Source organism: Caretta caretta, chromosome 2, assembly GCF_965140235.1.
Source record: "Caretta caretta isolate rCarCar2 chromosome 2, rCarCar1.hap1, whole genome shotgun sequence".
Lineage (NCBI taxonomy): Eukaryota > Metazoa > Chordata > Testudines > Cheloniidae > Caretta > Caretta caretta.
The window spans coordinates 96,826,082-96,843,389 of NC_134207.1; the positions used below are offsets into that span (position 1 = coordinate 96,826,082).

A 17,308-nucleotide genomic window follows, 5' to 3' on the forward strand; every position below is an offset into this window, starting at 1 on the left:
AGGATTAGGGGCCCTAATGTATCGCTTAATTTTATTTTTGAATGGATGGCATGTTCTTTGAAAAAAGGCTCTGATGGATGTAGTCATTCCATAAAGTATAACAATGACAATGATTTTTCTGCATAGTTGCTATAGCTATTAACTTTTTCAAACTGAAATATGACAAGCAAAATCATAGTAAATATTTCCATACTAGACTTTCTTTCATGTAAAATCACTTTTACAGAACTTCTGATTACTGGACTCCTATTTAATTTACCTTGTTCAGTATTCAAATATCATATATAATTCATTCTTTGAAACTATAATACTGCAATAGCTCATTTTCCAGGAGGAGTGTGGGTTTCTAAAGAACAACAAACTACTTATATCTTATCTTCCTAAAATATCTTTCCACACTATTGTCACAGTTCAGGACAGGTGCATCTCTATTCCCTCTCCGTGGTCTACCAATGGCATCCACACTCAGGCTTCCAGCTTCCCATCCATCACCTCTCTTGGGAAGAGACTCACATTTCTCTCTATCCTGACCGGGGTTTTTCTAGTCTGCTCAGTTTCCTGCTGACACGGCAAGTCAGACTGCCTAAATAGGCCAGAGTCTGTGCTTTGCTTTCTCCCCAGATGCTATAAACAACATAGTTACCCATGGTTAAGTTACCAAAGAGCCCTTTCTAAGCAAACACATTTATTCCTAAGGTGCAAGTATTACAGAGAAAACGTTATAAAAACAATAAAAGAACCTACATGCCTGTTAATAAAGTTACCAGAGAACAACCCCAACTCCAGCCTGGACCTCTGGTAGGTGATCAGTCCTTCAAACCTCATACAGGTTTGTTAGTTTTTCTTCTGTGGTTACCAGTTCATAGAATCATAAGGTTGGAAGGGACCTCAGGAGATCATCTAGTCCAACCCCCTGCTCAAAGCAAGACCTAATCCCCAACTAAATCATCCCAGCCAGGGCTTTGTCAAGCCTGACCTTAAAAACTTTGCAGATGACGCTAAACTGGGAGGAGAGGTAGATACGCTGGAGGGTAGGGATAGGATACAGAGGAACCTAGACAAATTAGAAGATTGGGCCAAAAGAAATCTGATGAGGTTCAGCAAGGACAATTGCAGAGTCCTGCACTTAGAACTGAAGAATCCCATGCACTGCTACAGACAAGGGGACCAAATGGTTAGGCAGCAGTTCTGCGGAAAAGGACCTACGGGTTACAGTGGACGAGAATATGAGGACATGAGTCAACAGTGTGCCCTTGTTGCCAAGGAGACCAATGGCATTTTTGGATGTATACGTAGGGGCATTGCCAGCAAATCGAGGGACGTGATTGTTCCCCTCTATTCGACATTGGTGAGGCCTCATCTGGAGTACTGTGTCCAGTTTTGGGCCCCACACTACAAGAAGGATGTGGAAAAATTGGAAAGAGTCCAGTGGAGGGCAACAAAAATGATTAGGGGATTGGAACACATGACTTTTGAGGAGAGGCTGAGGGAACTGGGATTGTTTAGTCTGAGGAAGAGAAGAATGAGGGAGGATTTGATAGCTGCTTTCAACTACCTGAAAGGGGGTTCCAAAGAGGATGGATCTAGACTGTTCTCAGTGGTAGCTGATGATAGAACAAGGAGTAATGGTCTCAAGTTGCAGTGGGGGAGGTTTAGGTTGGATATTAGGAAAAACTTTTTTTCACTAGGAGGGTGGTGAAACACTGGAATGCATTACCTAGGGAGGTGGTGGAATCTCCTTCCTTAGAAGTTTTTAAGGTCAGGCTTGACAAAGCCCTGGCTGGGATGATTTAGTTGGGATTTGTCCTGCTTTGAGCAGGGGGTTGGACTAGATGACCTCCTGAGGTCCCTTCCAACCTTGATATTCTATGATTCTATGAACCTCTAAGGAAGGAGATTCCACCACTTCCCTTGGTAACACATTACCACCCTCCTAGTGATTTTTTTTTTCCATAATATCCAACCTAAACCTCCCCCACTGCAACTTGAGACCATTACTCCTTGTTCTATAATCTGGTATCACTGAGAACAGTCTAGATCCATCCTCTTTGGATCCCCCTTTCAGGTAGTTGAAAGCAGCTATCAAATCCCCCCCTCATTCTTCTCTTCCGCAGACTATATAATCCCAGCTCCATCAGCCTCTCCTCATAAGTCATGTGCTCCAGCCCCCTAATAATTTTTGTTGTCCTCTGCTGGACTCTTTCCAATTTTTCCACATCCTTCTTCTAGTGTGAGGCCCAAAACTGGACACAGTACTCCAGATGAGGCCTCACCAATGCTGAATAGAGGGGAACACGTCCCTCTATCTGCTGGCAATGCTCCTACTTATATGACCCAAAATACCGTTAGCTTCTTGGCAACAAGGGCACACCGTTGACTCATATCCAGCTTCTTGTCCACTTTAACCCCTGGGTCCTTTTCTGCAGAACTGCTGCCTAGCCACTTGGTCTCCAGTCTGTAGCAGTGCATGGGATTCTTCCGTCCTAAATGCAGGACTCTGCACTAGTCCTTGAACCTCATCAGATTTCTTTTGGCCCAATCCTCTAATTTGTCTAGGTCCCTCTGTATCTTATCCCTACCCTCTAGCATATTTACCTCTCCTCCCAGTTTAGTGTCATCTGCAAACTTGCTGAGGGTGCAATCCACGCCATCCTCCAGATCATTAATAAAGATACTGAACAAAACCAGCCCCAGGACGGACCCTTGGGGCACTCCGTTTGATACCGGCTGCCAGCTAGACATGGAGCCATTGATCACTACCTGTTGAGCCACTGATTACTACTTGAAGAACTACCATTTCATCACATCTATTTCAAATAGTTCTTTGATGCTCATAACACTTCCCAGCATTTACACCAGTCATGTCTCCCCACAAAGAAAGTTACATACAATTTCACAATAATACATCAACTTTGTATTTTTAATACATTGGATTCCAAAGCTACTTAAATTTAATTCAATCAGATTTTTCAAGGATAGTGCAGGAAATTGCCATATCTGTAACAACTATGAACCTTCCTTTAAAATGCTTTTAGACTGGTATTTTTTGAACCAATAAGTATATAAGATATTCCTTTATAAGAAAAGTAATTTGAGATTTCGAAGAGACCGCTGGTCAAATATACGCATATATGAGAAAATATGTTACTGTGTATCAAATAGAATTCATGTGGTGAATAACTTGGTGTTCATGCATTTTCTGAACACGAGATCAGCAGTGTCCATCTGGGCTGTCCCCACTCCCATCCGAGGGCATAAAAGGTGGAGTAGATCCAACCATTCCTCAGTTCTTTTCTTACTACCTATCACTGTGACGCTGAATCCTTGCAACATCTGCCTTTTCTTAGGCTATATCTGTGCTACCACTTATTTCGGTATAACTTATGTCACTCAGGAGTATGAATAAGCCACCCCCCTGAGCAATATAAGTTACACTGATCTAAGCACGGGTGTGGACAGCGCTATATCTGTTCGAGAGCTTCTTCCTCAGACATAGCTACCACTGCTCATTGGGAGTAGATTAATTAAGTCAACAAGAGTGCTCTCTCCCATCAACTTAGAGTGACTATACTAGAGAGCTTACAGTGGCACAGCTGAAAGCTTTCTAGTGCAGTCATGGCCTTAGTTAGGCTTTGTCTACACTGGCACTTTGTCAGCAAAACTTTTGTCATTCCGGGCTGTTTAAAAAAAACACACACACCCCGAACGACAAAAGTTTTACTGATGAAAAGCGCTGGTGTGAACAGCGCTTTTTCAGCAGGAACACTCTCCTGCCGACAAAGCCGCTGCTGCTCATGAGGAATGGAATTTTTTTGTCGGCAGAAGAGCTCTCTGCTTTTTGCACGCCTTTTAGCAGCATGGCTGTAGCGGAACAGCCATGTCACTAAAAGCCACGTAGTGCAGTCATGTAGTACAGGTTGTCTTTGCAGCTGCTGAGTGTGCTGGTTGCTTTCAATTCAGGATAAATGAGGAACAATTAATGGTCATTTGATTCAGTGGTAGCTGATAAAATGGAAAACATCCTGGGGGTTGACAACAAATGCCACTGCACAAAAACGAGACTGAATGCAAGCACAGGACAGCTGGGGATTGATTTGCTTGCAGCTGTGTATCTATCTGCCAGAAACAGCCAAGAAGCAGGCAGAGAGAAGCAGAAAGAAAGAGACAGGAAAAGAAGCACTTGTAACATGTCCTTCAGAGAAAACTAAGAAGGAAAGCTCTTTGGGGAGAATGCTGGCTGGACAGAGGATTGACACTGTAAGGAAGGAACTGCTTCCTGCTGTGTGATTCCTACTATGTTCAGGGAAACAAAGCTCCATTTGTAAATGTACAGAATTCTATCCAAGAAATACCAGACTTCATCATCAATTTCTCCTCCTAACAGAAACAACCTACAAGACCCCAAATATTTGCTAACCACTCAAGTCAAGAGGGCAATACTGGTTTTAGGAGTAGGATCCAGCTTCCAAGGGGAGAAGTGTGAGCTGGTACTCCTGTTGAGCCAAGGTGGAACAAATAATGGAGATGGTTGTAGAACTCAAAGGTGCCCTGAAGAATTTGAAACAAGGTCTAAAACAAGAGCTGGAGGCTCTGCAAAAGAATTAAAGCAAAATGCTGGAAGCTTCCCAGGAAGGGCTGAGAGATGACCTGTAGGCAGAGATGAAGTCTTTTGGGGGGCAGCAGCTACAGAGTGGTTGGGGAGCCCAGCTCCAACACTTCCAAATCTGGGATGGCAAGGTAGATCAAAGAGGTGACCAGCAACCTGCCTGTCAAGGATAAGAAGGTTTTCCAGGAAAGAGGGGATATCAGGAAAACTTTATCCAACTTTCAGAGTAACAGCTGTGTTAGTCTGTCTTTGCAAAAAGAAAAGGAGTACTTGTGGCACCTTAGAGACTAACCAATTTATTTGAGCATGAGCTTTCGTGAGCTACAGCTCACTTTATCTACTTCTTGGTAGAGGTTCCAGTTCAGATGGCTGACTTGATGGTGACTTGACAGATGGTGGATAAGTATCTGTTCTTTTCTGTGCCTCACTCTGAAGAATCATTTCCTCAAACTGCCCTCAAAGATTTTCATAACATAATAGAAGAGTCCTATTAGTTAAATTATATTGTCCACCTTCTGGCCAGTGTAGGACTTTTCCCTTCATTACTGTGTATTCTCCAGTGATTCTCTAGGTGGACTGGTGTATCTTAGTTCTTCAATTAGAAAACAGTTTGGCTAAAATAAGAAATGGTCCATTATTTAAACTGAACCATGCTTTGTTTTTTGCTCACAGGAGCCATGCTGTGTTTTTTAGCACAGGAGCCACGGCTGCAGCATGAATGGGAGGTGGGCTAGCTCTGCAACACCCACTGACAGGGCTTCTCCTTCTCCCCAGGCCTGTGACCAGTCTAGAACCTGGCCACAACCCCTGGGGATGGATTAGCAGGAACATAGTAAGCAAGATGAAAGAAGTAATTCTTCCACTCTACTCAGCACTGATAGGGCCTCAAATAGAGTCCTGTGCCCAGTTCTGGGCACCACACTCTGAGAAAGATATGGACAAACTGGATAAAATACTGATGAGAGCAACAAAAACGATTAAGCGACTAGAAAACACAATCTATGAGGCAAAATTTTTAAAAAATTGTGTTTGTTCAGTCTGGAGAGGAGAAGACTGAGGGGGGACATGATGATTAGTCTCCAAGTATGTAAAAGGCTGTTACAAGAAGGAGGTTGATAAATTGTTCTTAACCACTGAGGACAAGACAAAAAGAAATGGGCTCAGTTGCAGCAAGGGGGGTTTAGGATGGACATTAGGAAAAACTTGGTAACTGTAGGGGTGGTTAAGACTGGAACAACTTACCTAGGGAGGTTGTGAAATCTCTATCATTGGAGGTTTTTAAGAATAGGTTAGACATACACCAGTCAGGGATGGTCTGAATAATATTTAGTTCTGCCTCAGTGCAGGGAACTGGACTAGTTGACCAATCAAGGTCCCTTCCCGTCATTTCTGTGATTTGGGAAATACTTCTATAGATAGTTATAAGCACACCAGTTGATGGTCATAAACCTTCGTTATAAGTGTCTTTCTGGAGAATATAACAATCAACTAACTATTTATTAAAATACCTATTATCTTGTTCCTCTGTATTAAGGATAAGTTTCTAAATAGTTATGAAAGCATGCCCATGAGGCCTTTTTTTAAGGTCTTAAAAGTATTTAGCTTACTTATTACAGAATTAGCCCACTCGTAACATGGATGCCTTCAGAGAGATTGCAGCAGTGTACTGAGGATATAATTAATGTTATGACATTTACTTTCCCATATAGTTTTGCAGTTTATTGCTCCAGTAGCCTTGCTGCTATTTTTAGGAAAAGGAGAGGAGAGGGTGAGAAGGAGTGTGTGTCCATGAGTCTGAGTGACTGCAATTGTTGTTCATTAAGCAGTAAGTTATGTGCCTTGAAATGGGGGTCAGGTAGATGCTAGAATGTGGGGGTGGGGAGGGGGAGAGGGGAGGATTCAGGGAAGGGAGAGGGAACAAAAGAACCAGGGCCAGAGTTGTTACCCTTAACTGATCTGAGTTACATTAGCTCATTCCAGGAGTAGACCAGCTGAAATCTGTGGGACTCCTCTGAATAAGGTGCAATTCATCATGACTGAGGGTGCTGTCAACATTTGGCACAAATGAGCTTCTGTAACTTTTCCATGCTTAATTGTTTGTATGCGATGTATTTTGTTTTGCTTTCTTTTGTGATTTTTTTTTAAATAATAAAAATACAGTGAATACTTAGCATAGGGCTGTGAGTAAGCACCAGCTGTAGAAGTATAAACAAATAGTCTGTAGCTTCCAACCTAGACTGCTTGCCAAATAAATGCCCCTCTCTTACCCTTCCCCACCGTCCACCAACAAAGGAAAGCTTGGAGGTGAATCTGCAGTCTACCAATAGTTTTGCCATATAGCAGCTGTTCTTAAACTGTGGGTCAGGACCCCAAAGTTGGTCGTGAACCCATTTTAATGACATGGGCTGGCTTTAGACTGGCTGGGGCACAGGCCAAAGCTGAAGCCCAAGCCCCACCACCCAGGGCTTAGTATTCAACTTCAGCCCGGGGTGGCGGGGCTCAGGTTACAGGCCTCACGCCTGGGGATGAAGCCTTTGGGCTTTGATTTGCCCCCATTCCCTTCTGGCAGCGGGGCTCGGGTAGACTCATGCTTCGGTCCCCCGTCCTAGGGTCATGTAGTAATTTTTGTTGTCAGAAGGGGTTCACAGTGCAATGAAGTTTGAGAACCTCTTCCATAGAGGTATTTTAGAATGGTTTCCTTGTACTTAGGATAGGCAACAATGGTAGCATTACCTGGTAGTAATGGTTGGGAAATATTGACTCTTTAATGACAGGTTTCAGAGTAACAGCCGTGTTAGTCTGTATTCGCAAAAAGAAAAGGAGGACTTGTGGCCCTATTGATTGCACTTCCTGGCATGGAGTTTGCATTTTAAAATAATAGTTATAATGTTTGATAAATAGGCTGGCAACTAATGTTAAATATATCCAAGTGGTTCATTTTAGAAGGGATTGCAATGAATGGAAGAAAACAATTGAAAATATAAATCAATACCCAAAAGCATATTATTTACTGAAGGAGATTTATTACCATCAACTCTAAAGATCATTTTGAACAAAATCTGAAATTAATTTTGTTTTGTTTTCCAGTGCTACCTCTAATTATTAAGGTAAAGGTCTGCAAGTAAAGATCTGCTAAGTAATATATCTATTTATCTAGCTTTAAAAATAAGTACAAATACAATAAATTAGCTGTAGGGTATAACTTTGAAGTCACTACTTGAGTAATGTTTCCTCGCTTGCTGTTTTGTCTTTGCAATAGGCTTGTAAAGGTTTCATGTATATGCAGTCAAACTGGGAGTGAGAGAGAAAAGTCAGTGATACTCTATCAACTCCATCCCAAAATAACCTCTGCATGCTAGAAATGCCAAAACACAATGCTGCTCTTAGTAGATGCCTAAAATATGATCATCAATTATTTCTGTGCTTCCCCTCACTGTGGTTCAAATATAACCATGGACACTGCTGGGCCTTCAGATGTAGTTCCTTTTTGACTTAGAGGAGGTGATACTTGTGATACTTGTCTCAGTGGGACAGTAACCAATGAAAGGGGTTTGATTTTTCTTTGTTTTCGAAATTGAGGAAAAATCCCACTGTATTTTCCAGTGGAAAAAAAGTGGCAGGAGAAAAGTTAGGGTGGGATTTTTTCTGCACAATTTTTAAACAAAAAAAATTGTCATCAAAACCTCACTCTTAAAAATATTTTGGTCAGCTCTATTCACAAGGCTCTTCGTAAAAACTGTTTTTCTGTTTGTTTGTTTGTTTGTTTGTTTGTTTGTTTGTTTTTTGTTTGTTTGTTTTTTTAAACTTTTACATCCACATTTGTGTACTCATAATCCCCAAGTTTCAGAAGTGATGGGTATTTCTTAAACATGAAAAATCAATGAATCCTTAATCAAAGTGAAGCCTGCTGTATTACCATTCCCTTGAGATACATAGCCTCCCATGTTAGATTTATTTAATCTTTATCTTCCTCCACTGGCTGCCATAAGGGAATACAGTGGCTCCTGACAGCAAGAGGGCTACCATCTTCTTGAGGGCAGTTTGACTTCTCTCCTGTTGTAAACAATAGCAGATGATGGCCATTTTGAAAGTGTATGATTGTTCATGGAATTCCCTGCAGCAGAATATTCTGGAGTCCATGCTGAAGAAGAAACTTTCAGTTATGAAAAAAAAACAACAAGAAAACATGACTATGAATCCTAAAACTTTACTTTCAACATTACCCATTGCACCACAAGTACTTACAAAGGATAGAAAGGGGAACCTGGGGGTCGGGGGAATGGGGAAGCAGAAGGTCCCAAATGGGATAGAGGGAGAAAACGGAATTTGTGTGCTGTGCATGCAGGGAAATATAGAGGTCAGGAGAGGGGGGGAAATTGCCCAGTGCTCTCTGGCTGCTCTGTCCTGCTCCAGAGTGGGAGAAGGTAGCCACTGTGTGCTACTGAATCTGTTCCTAAAAGTGTGTGTGTGGGGTGGGGGGTGGGTATGTATGTATGTATGTATTTATTTATTTTCTAATTTAAGTTTGATGCTATGTATCTTCACATCTTGAGAAATATCATGTGGTAACATTAGCTTTGGGTTTCTTTGCTAGCATTTAAGTATGAAATGTTTAATGTAAAAAATCCAACATTCCTAGATAACTGTTAACATGGAATTAATCTTAAGATTATAGGTTTCAGAGTAATAGCCGTGTTAGTCTCTATTCACAAAAAGAAAAGGAGTATTGTGGCACCTTAGAGACTAACCAATTTATTTGAGCATAAGCTTTCATGAGCTACAGCTCACTTCATCGGATGCATACTGTGGAAAGCACAGAAGATCTTTTTATACACACAGACCATGAAAAAATGGGTGTTTACCATGAGAAAAGGTTTTCTCTACCACCCCACTCTCCTGCTGGTAATAGCTAAAGTGATCACTCTCTTTACAATGTGTATGATAATCAAGTTGGGCCATTTCCAGCACAAATCCAGGTTTTCTCCACACACCTCCCACAACATCCATAGTGGCCAGGATGGTGTTATCAGGAAGATTCTAGGTGGACTCCTCCTGAAGGTCGAGACAGCAGACTGGAGTTCTACATAGAGTGCTTCTGCCGATGTGCACAGGCTGAAATTGTGGAAAAGCAGCATCACTTGCCCCACAACCTCAGCCGTGCAGAACACAATGCCATCAAGAGCCTCAGAAACAACTCTGACATCATAATCAAAAAGGCTGACACAGGAGGTGCTGTTGTCATCATGAATAAGTCGGAATATGAACAAGAGGCTGCTCGGCAGTTCTCCAGTCCCACTTTCTACAAGCCATTACCCTCTGATCCCACTGAGAGTTACCAAAAGAAACTACAGCATTTGCTCAAGAAACTCCCTGAAAAAGCACAAGATCAAATCCGCGCAGACACACCCCTAGAATCCCAACCTGGGATATTCTATCTACTACCTAAGATCCATAAACCTGGAAATCCTGGACGCCCCATCATCTCAGGCATTGGCACCCTGACAGCAGGATTGTCTGGCTATGTAGACTCCCTCCTCAGGCCCTACGCTACCAGCACTCCCAGCTACCTTCGAGACACCACTGACTTCCTGAGGAAACTTCAATCCATCGGCGATCTTCCTGATAACACCATCCTGGCCACTATGGATGTAGAAGCCCTCTACACCAACATTCCACACAAAGATGGACTACGAGCCATCAAGAACACTATCCCCGATAATGTCACGGCTAACCTGGTGGCTGAACTTTGTGATTTTGTCCTTACCCATAACTATTTTACATTTGGGGACAATGTATACCTTCAAATCAGCGGCACTGCTATGGGTACCCGCATGGATCCACAGTATGCCAGCATTTTTATGGCTGACTTAGAACAACGCTTCCTCAGCTCTTGTCCCCTAACGCCCCTACTCTACTTGCACTATATTGATGACATCTTCATCATCTGGACCCATGAAAAAGAAGCACTTGAGGAATTCCACCACGATTTCAACAATTTCCATCCCACCATCAACCTCAGCCTGGTCCAGTCCACACAAGAGATCCACTTCCTGGACACTACAGTGCTAATAAACGATGGTCACATAAACACCACCCTATACCAGAAACCTACCTTCATGCCTCCAGCTTTCACCCTGACCATACCACACAATCCATTGTCTACAGCCAAGCTCTGCGATACAACCGCATTTGCTCCAACCCCTCAGACAGAGACAAACACCTACAAGATCTCTATCAAGCATTCTTACAACTACAACTACCAACCTGCAGAAGTGAAGAAACAGATTGATAGAGCCAGAAGAGTTCCCAGAAGTCACCTACTACAGGACAGGCCTAACAAAGAAAATAACAGAACGCCACTAGCGGTCACCTTCAGCCCCCAACTAAAACCCCTCCAACGCATTATTAAGGATCTACAACCTATCCTGAAGGATGACCAGCACTCTCACAAATCTTGGGAGACAGGCCAAATGTGCCTTGCCTACAGACAGCCCCCCAATCTGAAGCAAACACTCACCAGCAACCACATACCACACAACAGAAACACTAACCCAGGAACCTATCCTTGCAACAAAGTCCGTTGCCAACTGTGCCCCCATATCTATTCAGGGGACACCATCATAGGGCCTAATAACATCAGCCACACTATCAGAGGCTCGTTCACCTGCGCATCCACCAATGTGATATATGCCATCATGTGCCAGAAATGCCCCTCTGCCATGTACATTGGTCAAACTGGACAGTCTCTACGTAAAAGAATAAATGGACACAAATCAGATGTCAAGAATTATAACATTCATAAACCAGTCAGAGAACACTTCAATCTCTCTGGTCACGCAATTACATACATGAAAGTTGCGATATTACAACAGAAAAACTTCAAAACCAGACTCCAGCGAGAGACTGTTGAATTGGAATTCATTTGCAAATTGGATACAATTAACTTAGGCTTGAATAGAGACTGGGAGTGGCTAAGTCATTATGCAAGGTAACCTATTTCCCCTTGTTTTTTCCTACCCCCCCCCCCCCCCCCCCCGACGTTCTTGTTAAACCCTGGATTTGTGCTGGAAATGGCCCACCTTGATTATCATACACATTGTAAGGAGAGTGATCACTTTAGATAAGCTATTACCAACAGGAGAGTGGGTTTGTGGTGGTGGTGGTGGGGTGGGGGTAGAAAACCTGGATTTGTGCTGGAAATGGCCTAACTTGATTATCATACACATTGTAAGGAGAGTGATCACTTTAGATAAGCTATTACCAGCAGGAAAGTGGGGTGGGGGGAGAGAAAACCTTTTGTAGTGGTAAACACCCGTTTTTTCATGGTTTGTGTGCATAAAAAGATCTTCTATACTTTCCACAGTATGCATCCGATGAAGTGAGCTGTAGCTCACGAAAGCTTATGCTCAAATAAATTGGTTAGTCTCTAAGGTGCCACAAGTACTCCTTTTCTTTTTGTTTAAGATTACATGATTGCAGTTTAGGTTAAAACCCATTACAGGAATATTTCAATTATCCCCCAAACAGTGATAATGCTGGAAAATCCATAGTTAATGTGAAAATGTTTTTTTTTTCTTTTAAGGTATGGACATTCATAGTTAAGGCACCCAAACTACTTTAGTTCAGGCCCTGTGGTAATACCATGAAAGTAAAAATGAAATATATAAATTGTCTTTCAAAATCAGTTTCTGCTAATATGGGAGTACCACAGTCTTATCCACCAATTATAATGGTCTGGTTATTTCATGGTGTCAAGTATCAGAGGGGTAGCTGTGTTAGTCTGTATTTGGGCATAAGCTTTTGTGGGTAAAAAAACCCCAGTTCTTCAGATGCATATGCCGATTTCTTCAGATGCTTATGTCCAAATAAATCTGTTAGTCTTTAAGGTGCCACCGGATTACTTGTTGTTTTTGTGGTTATTTCATGGTGTCCCTAACCTTAATTCTGAATATTATAGATTTGTAACACTTGTTCTGGGGATAATTAAAATATCTGTTGTGTTTCTTACCCTTAACTCCAATTTAATGTAGCTTCTTCGGGAATAAACTAATACTCAATTAATCTATATTTTGGATGGCTAAATAATGTTAAAGTTTAATCACTTATTTGTAAAATTATTGAAAAATTATATATAACTATTTGAAAATACTTGGCAAATAATCATCATGGCTCTTTAATTGGGTGAATATTTTTTTTAAAATTGTCAAATAACTTGTGCAAAAATATTTGTGAAATATGCAAATTATTTGAATAGTTATTCACCCAATTCTTAATCCATATATATTGTGTAAGCATTTCTTCCTGTGGGAACATATATTGATAAAACTGAAGAGCAGACATCGGTAAATGAAAGCTCATGCCTTTCTTATCATATATTACAACACAGAATGGCTGATGTGCTGAAATTCAGAAGTCAATGTCATAAAACTGAAAAAGGTCCCAATATTTCTTTTCTCTGTCACATTTTTCAAATTAATCAGCTCTCCAATATATCATTTTTATCAAACCACATGCAAGCAGGAGACAGTCCAAACTAAAAACATTTGTGAGGAACGTGATATTGGGTATAAGCACTTAAAAATATTACTTGGAAGGGAAAATAGTTCCTAATTAAATGAATATATCTCCTTATTTCTGTGCTATTGCATGTGAATGACCTGAATACAAATACAAACCAGTCAGTTCAAATTATAGATAACTTGATAGTTGCTCACTATAGTGAAAATAATGTAGGCAGCATAATTGTCATTGATATTCAGTAGTAAAAGAAAGGGAAATCAAAATGGAGCTCTTTGTAGTCTTTGAACTGTCTGTGACAAGTAATATTTTTAGTATGCATCCTAGAATTATTTCACAATACTGAATGTCTAAACTAGACTCTCTCTCTCTCTCTTTCTCTCTCTCTCTCTCTTTCTCAGTTCAAAGGAAAATACTTCATACTTAATTTGAAGATAGATTCTCAAACTACTAATTCATAAAGCCCTGTTCTATTAACATCTGATGTAGCTATCAAAACAGAACACCAAAAATGTGTAATTGAGAGCAACACTAATGAAGGTTGTGGCTCAGCAAAGCATTTAAGTATATTCTCAAGTCCCACTGAAGTCACTAGGACTTAAGTACATGCTTAAATACTTTGCTGACCCAGGACCTTTAAGTCTTATTAACTTCAGTGGGATTTGAGAACATGCCTAAATGCTTTGCCAAACCACACCTTCATTAGTGTTGCACTGAAGTTCCATTGAAGTTCATTGCACTTAAATACATGACTAAATGGTTTATTGAATCAGGGCCTCAAAGTTATCTATTCTTCTGATTATGGAAAACAAAGATTCTGATCCGGCACATAGCCTAATATTTTTAAATAATTATTGAAACTGAAAATACAAAATAATGAGTAACTAAATAGATTGGCTTATTCCAACTGATGTTTTAAAAACCCAGTTTTACATTACAACGAATGCCATACAAGAAAATAGTCTGAATGAATAGTCCTATAAATGAGTGTGAGAGACTAATAAAATAGGTGCACTTCTATATCTGAAAATAAAATTTAAAAGTACACCTGGTAACAAGTCTCTATGAGCATTCAGAGAGGGCAGATATATGAATGGAAAGGTATGGAAAAGTAAGCATCTTTTTGATAGTTTAAGATTTCAGATTTAATTTGTCCCAAAGGAACAACTTTATTCTTTTGATTACTTGTTTTTTTATTTTATTTTTAACCTTCATATGATGGCTGCTTCAACAGCACAGCATAGCTGACAAAGTCTATCTTTGAAAAAAATTGATAGGATGAATAATTAAATCCAGAGATAGCATGAACACAAAGTCAAGCATCCTTATAGCTTTCACACCAACCTGCACAAAATGGAATGCATTGCATTTTAGATGGCTGAAATAAAAATAAAATACACTAAATCCAAATACCAGTATCAATTCCATCATTCCCTAGCTAACACTTAATGACCTTTCTAAATCAATTTAACTCTGTTTTATATACAACATAAATATAAAAGTGAACCAGTAATACAGATAATGTTTTCAATGCACTTTAAATGCAGGATACAGTTTATTTCTACTCTGAATTTGTCTAGCTTCAACTTCTAGCCTTGGAACATGTTATACCTTTGTCAGCTAGATTGAAATGCCTATTATGTAAGTATTGTAAACTGTGATAAAGTCCCCTGTAACCTTCTCTTTATTAAAGGTTAATAGACTCAAGGAGCTTAATCATTATAAGGTATGTTTTAATAATTTTCATGGCTCTTCTCTGAACACTCCCAATTTATCAACATCCTTCTTCAGCTGTGGTACCAGAACTAGACACAGTATTCCAGCAGTGGTTGCACCAGTGCCAAATACAGAGGTAAAATTACCTTTCTACTCCTACCAAAAAATTTTCTCTTTATGCATTCAAAGATTGTATTAGCCCTTTTGGCCACAATATTGCACCAAGACCTCAAGTTCAGCTGATTATCCCCCAGAACCCCCAAAACTTTATCAGAGACCAGTCTTCTTCATTATTTACTGCTCGCCAACTTTTTGTATCATCTTCTGACTTTATCATACGAACATCAGAGTGGTCATACTGGGCCCGACCAAAGGTCCATCTAGCCCAGTACCCTGTCTTCCAACAGTGTCCAATGCCAGATGCCCCAGAGGGAATGAACAGAACAGATAATCACCAAGTGATCCATCCCTTGTTGTACTTTTCCAGTTTCTGACAAACAGAGGCTAGGGACACCATGCCTGCCTATCCTACCTGGTAGCCATTGATGGATTTATCCTCCATTAACTTATCTAGTCCTTTTTTGAACCCGGCTATAGTCTTGGCCTTCACAACATTCTCTAGCAAAGAGTTCCACAGGTTGACTGTGCGTTGTGTGAAGAAATACTTCCTTTTGTTTGTTTCAAACCTGTGGCCTATTCATTTCATTTAGGGATCTTTAGTTCTTGTGTTATGAGAAGTAGTAAAAAACACTTCCTTATTTACTTTCTCCCCACCAGGCATGATTTTATAGACCTCTATCATATCCCCCCTTAGCCATCTTTAACAAGCTGAAAAGTCCCTGTTTCATTAAACTCGCCTCATATGGAAGGTGTTACATATCGCTAGTCATTTTTATTTCCCTTTTCTGAACCTTTTCCATTTCCAATATATCTTTTTGAGATGGGGTGACCACATCTGCATGCAGTATTCAAGATGCGGGCATATGGGATCTATAGAGAGGCAATATGGTATTTTCTGTCATATTATCTATCCCTTTCCTAATGATTCTTAACATTTTTTGACTGCCACTGCACATTGAGTGGATGTTTTCAGAGAACTATCCACAATGACACTGAGATCTCTTTCTTGAGTGGTAACAGACTCCATCATTTTATATGTATAGTTGCGATTATGTTTTCCAATGTACATTACTTTGCATTTATCAACATAGAATTTCATCTGCCATTTTGTTGCCCAGTCACCCAGTTTTGTGAGATTCCTTTGTAAGTCTTTGCAGTCTGCTTTGGACTTAACCACTTTGAGTAGTTTTGTATCCTCTGTAAATTTTGCCACCTCACTGTTTCCCCCTTTTTCCAGATCATTTATGAATATGCTGAATAGTACTGGTCCCAATACACACCCATCAGGGACACCACTATTTACCTCTCTCCATTCTGAAAACTGCCCATTTATTCCTACGCTTTGTTTCCTATCTTTTAACCAGTGATGATTTTGTGTTTCCTTTCAGTTTATAACATGGAATGTTATCTTCAACATAAAAAATCTGAATACTGTAGGGCCAAGAACTAGAAACATATTCAATGATGATTCCCTATTTACAATTACATTTTGAGACCTAACTGTTATGCGGTACCAAGTCAAACATCTGATAGAAGTCTAAGTATATTACATCAGTACTATTACCTTTATCAACCAAATTTGTAATCTCATCAGAAAGATATCAAATAATTTAACAGAATTTATTCTCCATAAATCCATGTGTGACCAAGGAATTTCTTGGTGCCAATTGGCAAAGGGCACAGGAGGTACATAGAGGTTTAAAGGGATCCCCTGGTCTGCATAACAGTGCACCAAAGGATAGTATGCAAGGTTTCTACCAACAGTCAGTTACGCACTGATCGTCTTAGTCATTGAGAAATGTACGTACAGGTAATTTTAAAAAAGTTATATATTTATACTGGAAATTATGTTCTTAAAGCCTTGAAGTTAAAAGTAGGTCATCAGGAGGTGACAGGTCTTTGAAAGATTGTGTTCAGGTTGGGGATAGTAGATGCTTATCTCTCTTTGTCTGGTCAAGTATGTATTGTGCATTGTATGTCTTGCAATGTAACTCTATCTGCTTGTGGAGCCAGGTGTCTATTAAAAGATTGCTGGTCAACAAGAGAGGTAGGTCATAGGGCAAAACAGTCAGTTTACGGATAAAGATGAAAGGACTGTTTTGATATGTACGGAATTGCAAAGAGATACAGGATATTTCACTGAAGAGGCAAGAGGACAGTATGACTAGTCTCATGAACAGAAGATCACTGCTAAGCATGGCTGTAATATGTTGGAAGGATTTTCAATGAGCTTTTGCTCTATATGACATGATAATGTCTTGTTAGTTATGTTTAGGTTCTAGACAGCATGTTATGATTTTATTTGATATTTAATAATTTGTTTCCATTATGTCTACTTGCTTCTTCTCT

At 40.2% G+C, this 17,308-nt stretch overlaps 1 protein-coding gene across 2 annotated transcripts in view; it reads left to right on the forward strand.

The window, feature by feature from the left end:
* The window catches only part of CCDC102B (coiled-coil domain containing 102B), a 361,276-nt gene that overhangs the window by 119,202 nt on the left and 224,766 nt on the right, over window positions 1-17,308 (forward strand). The window lies entirely within an intron of this gene.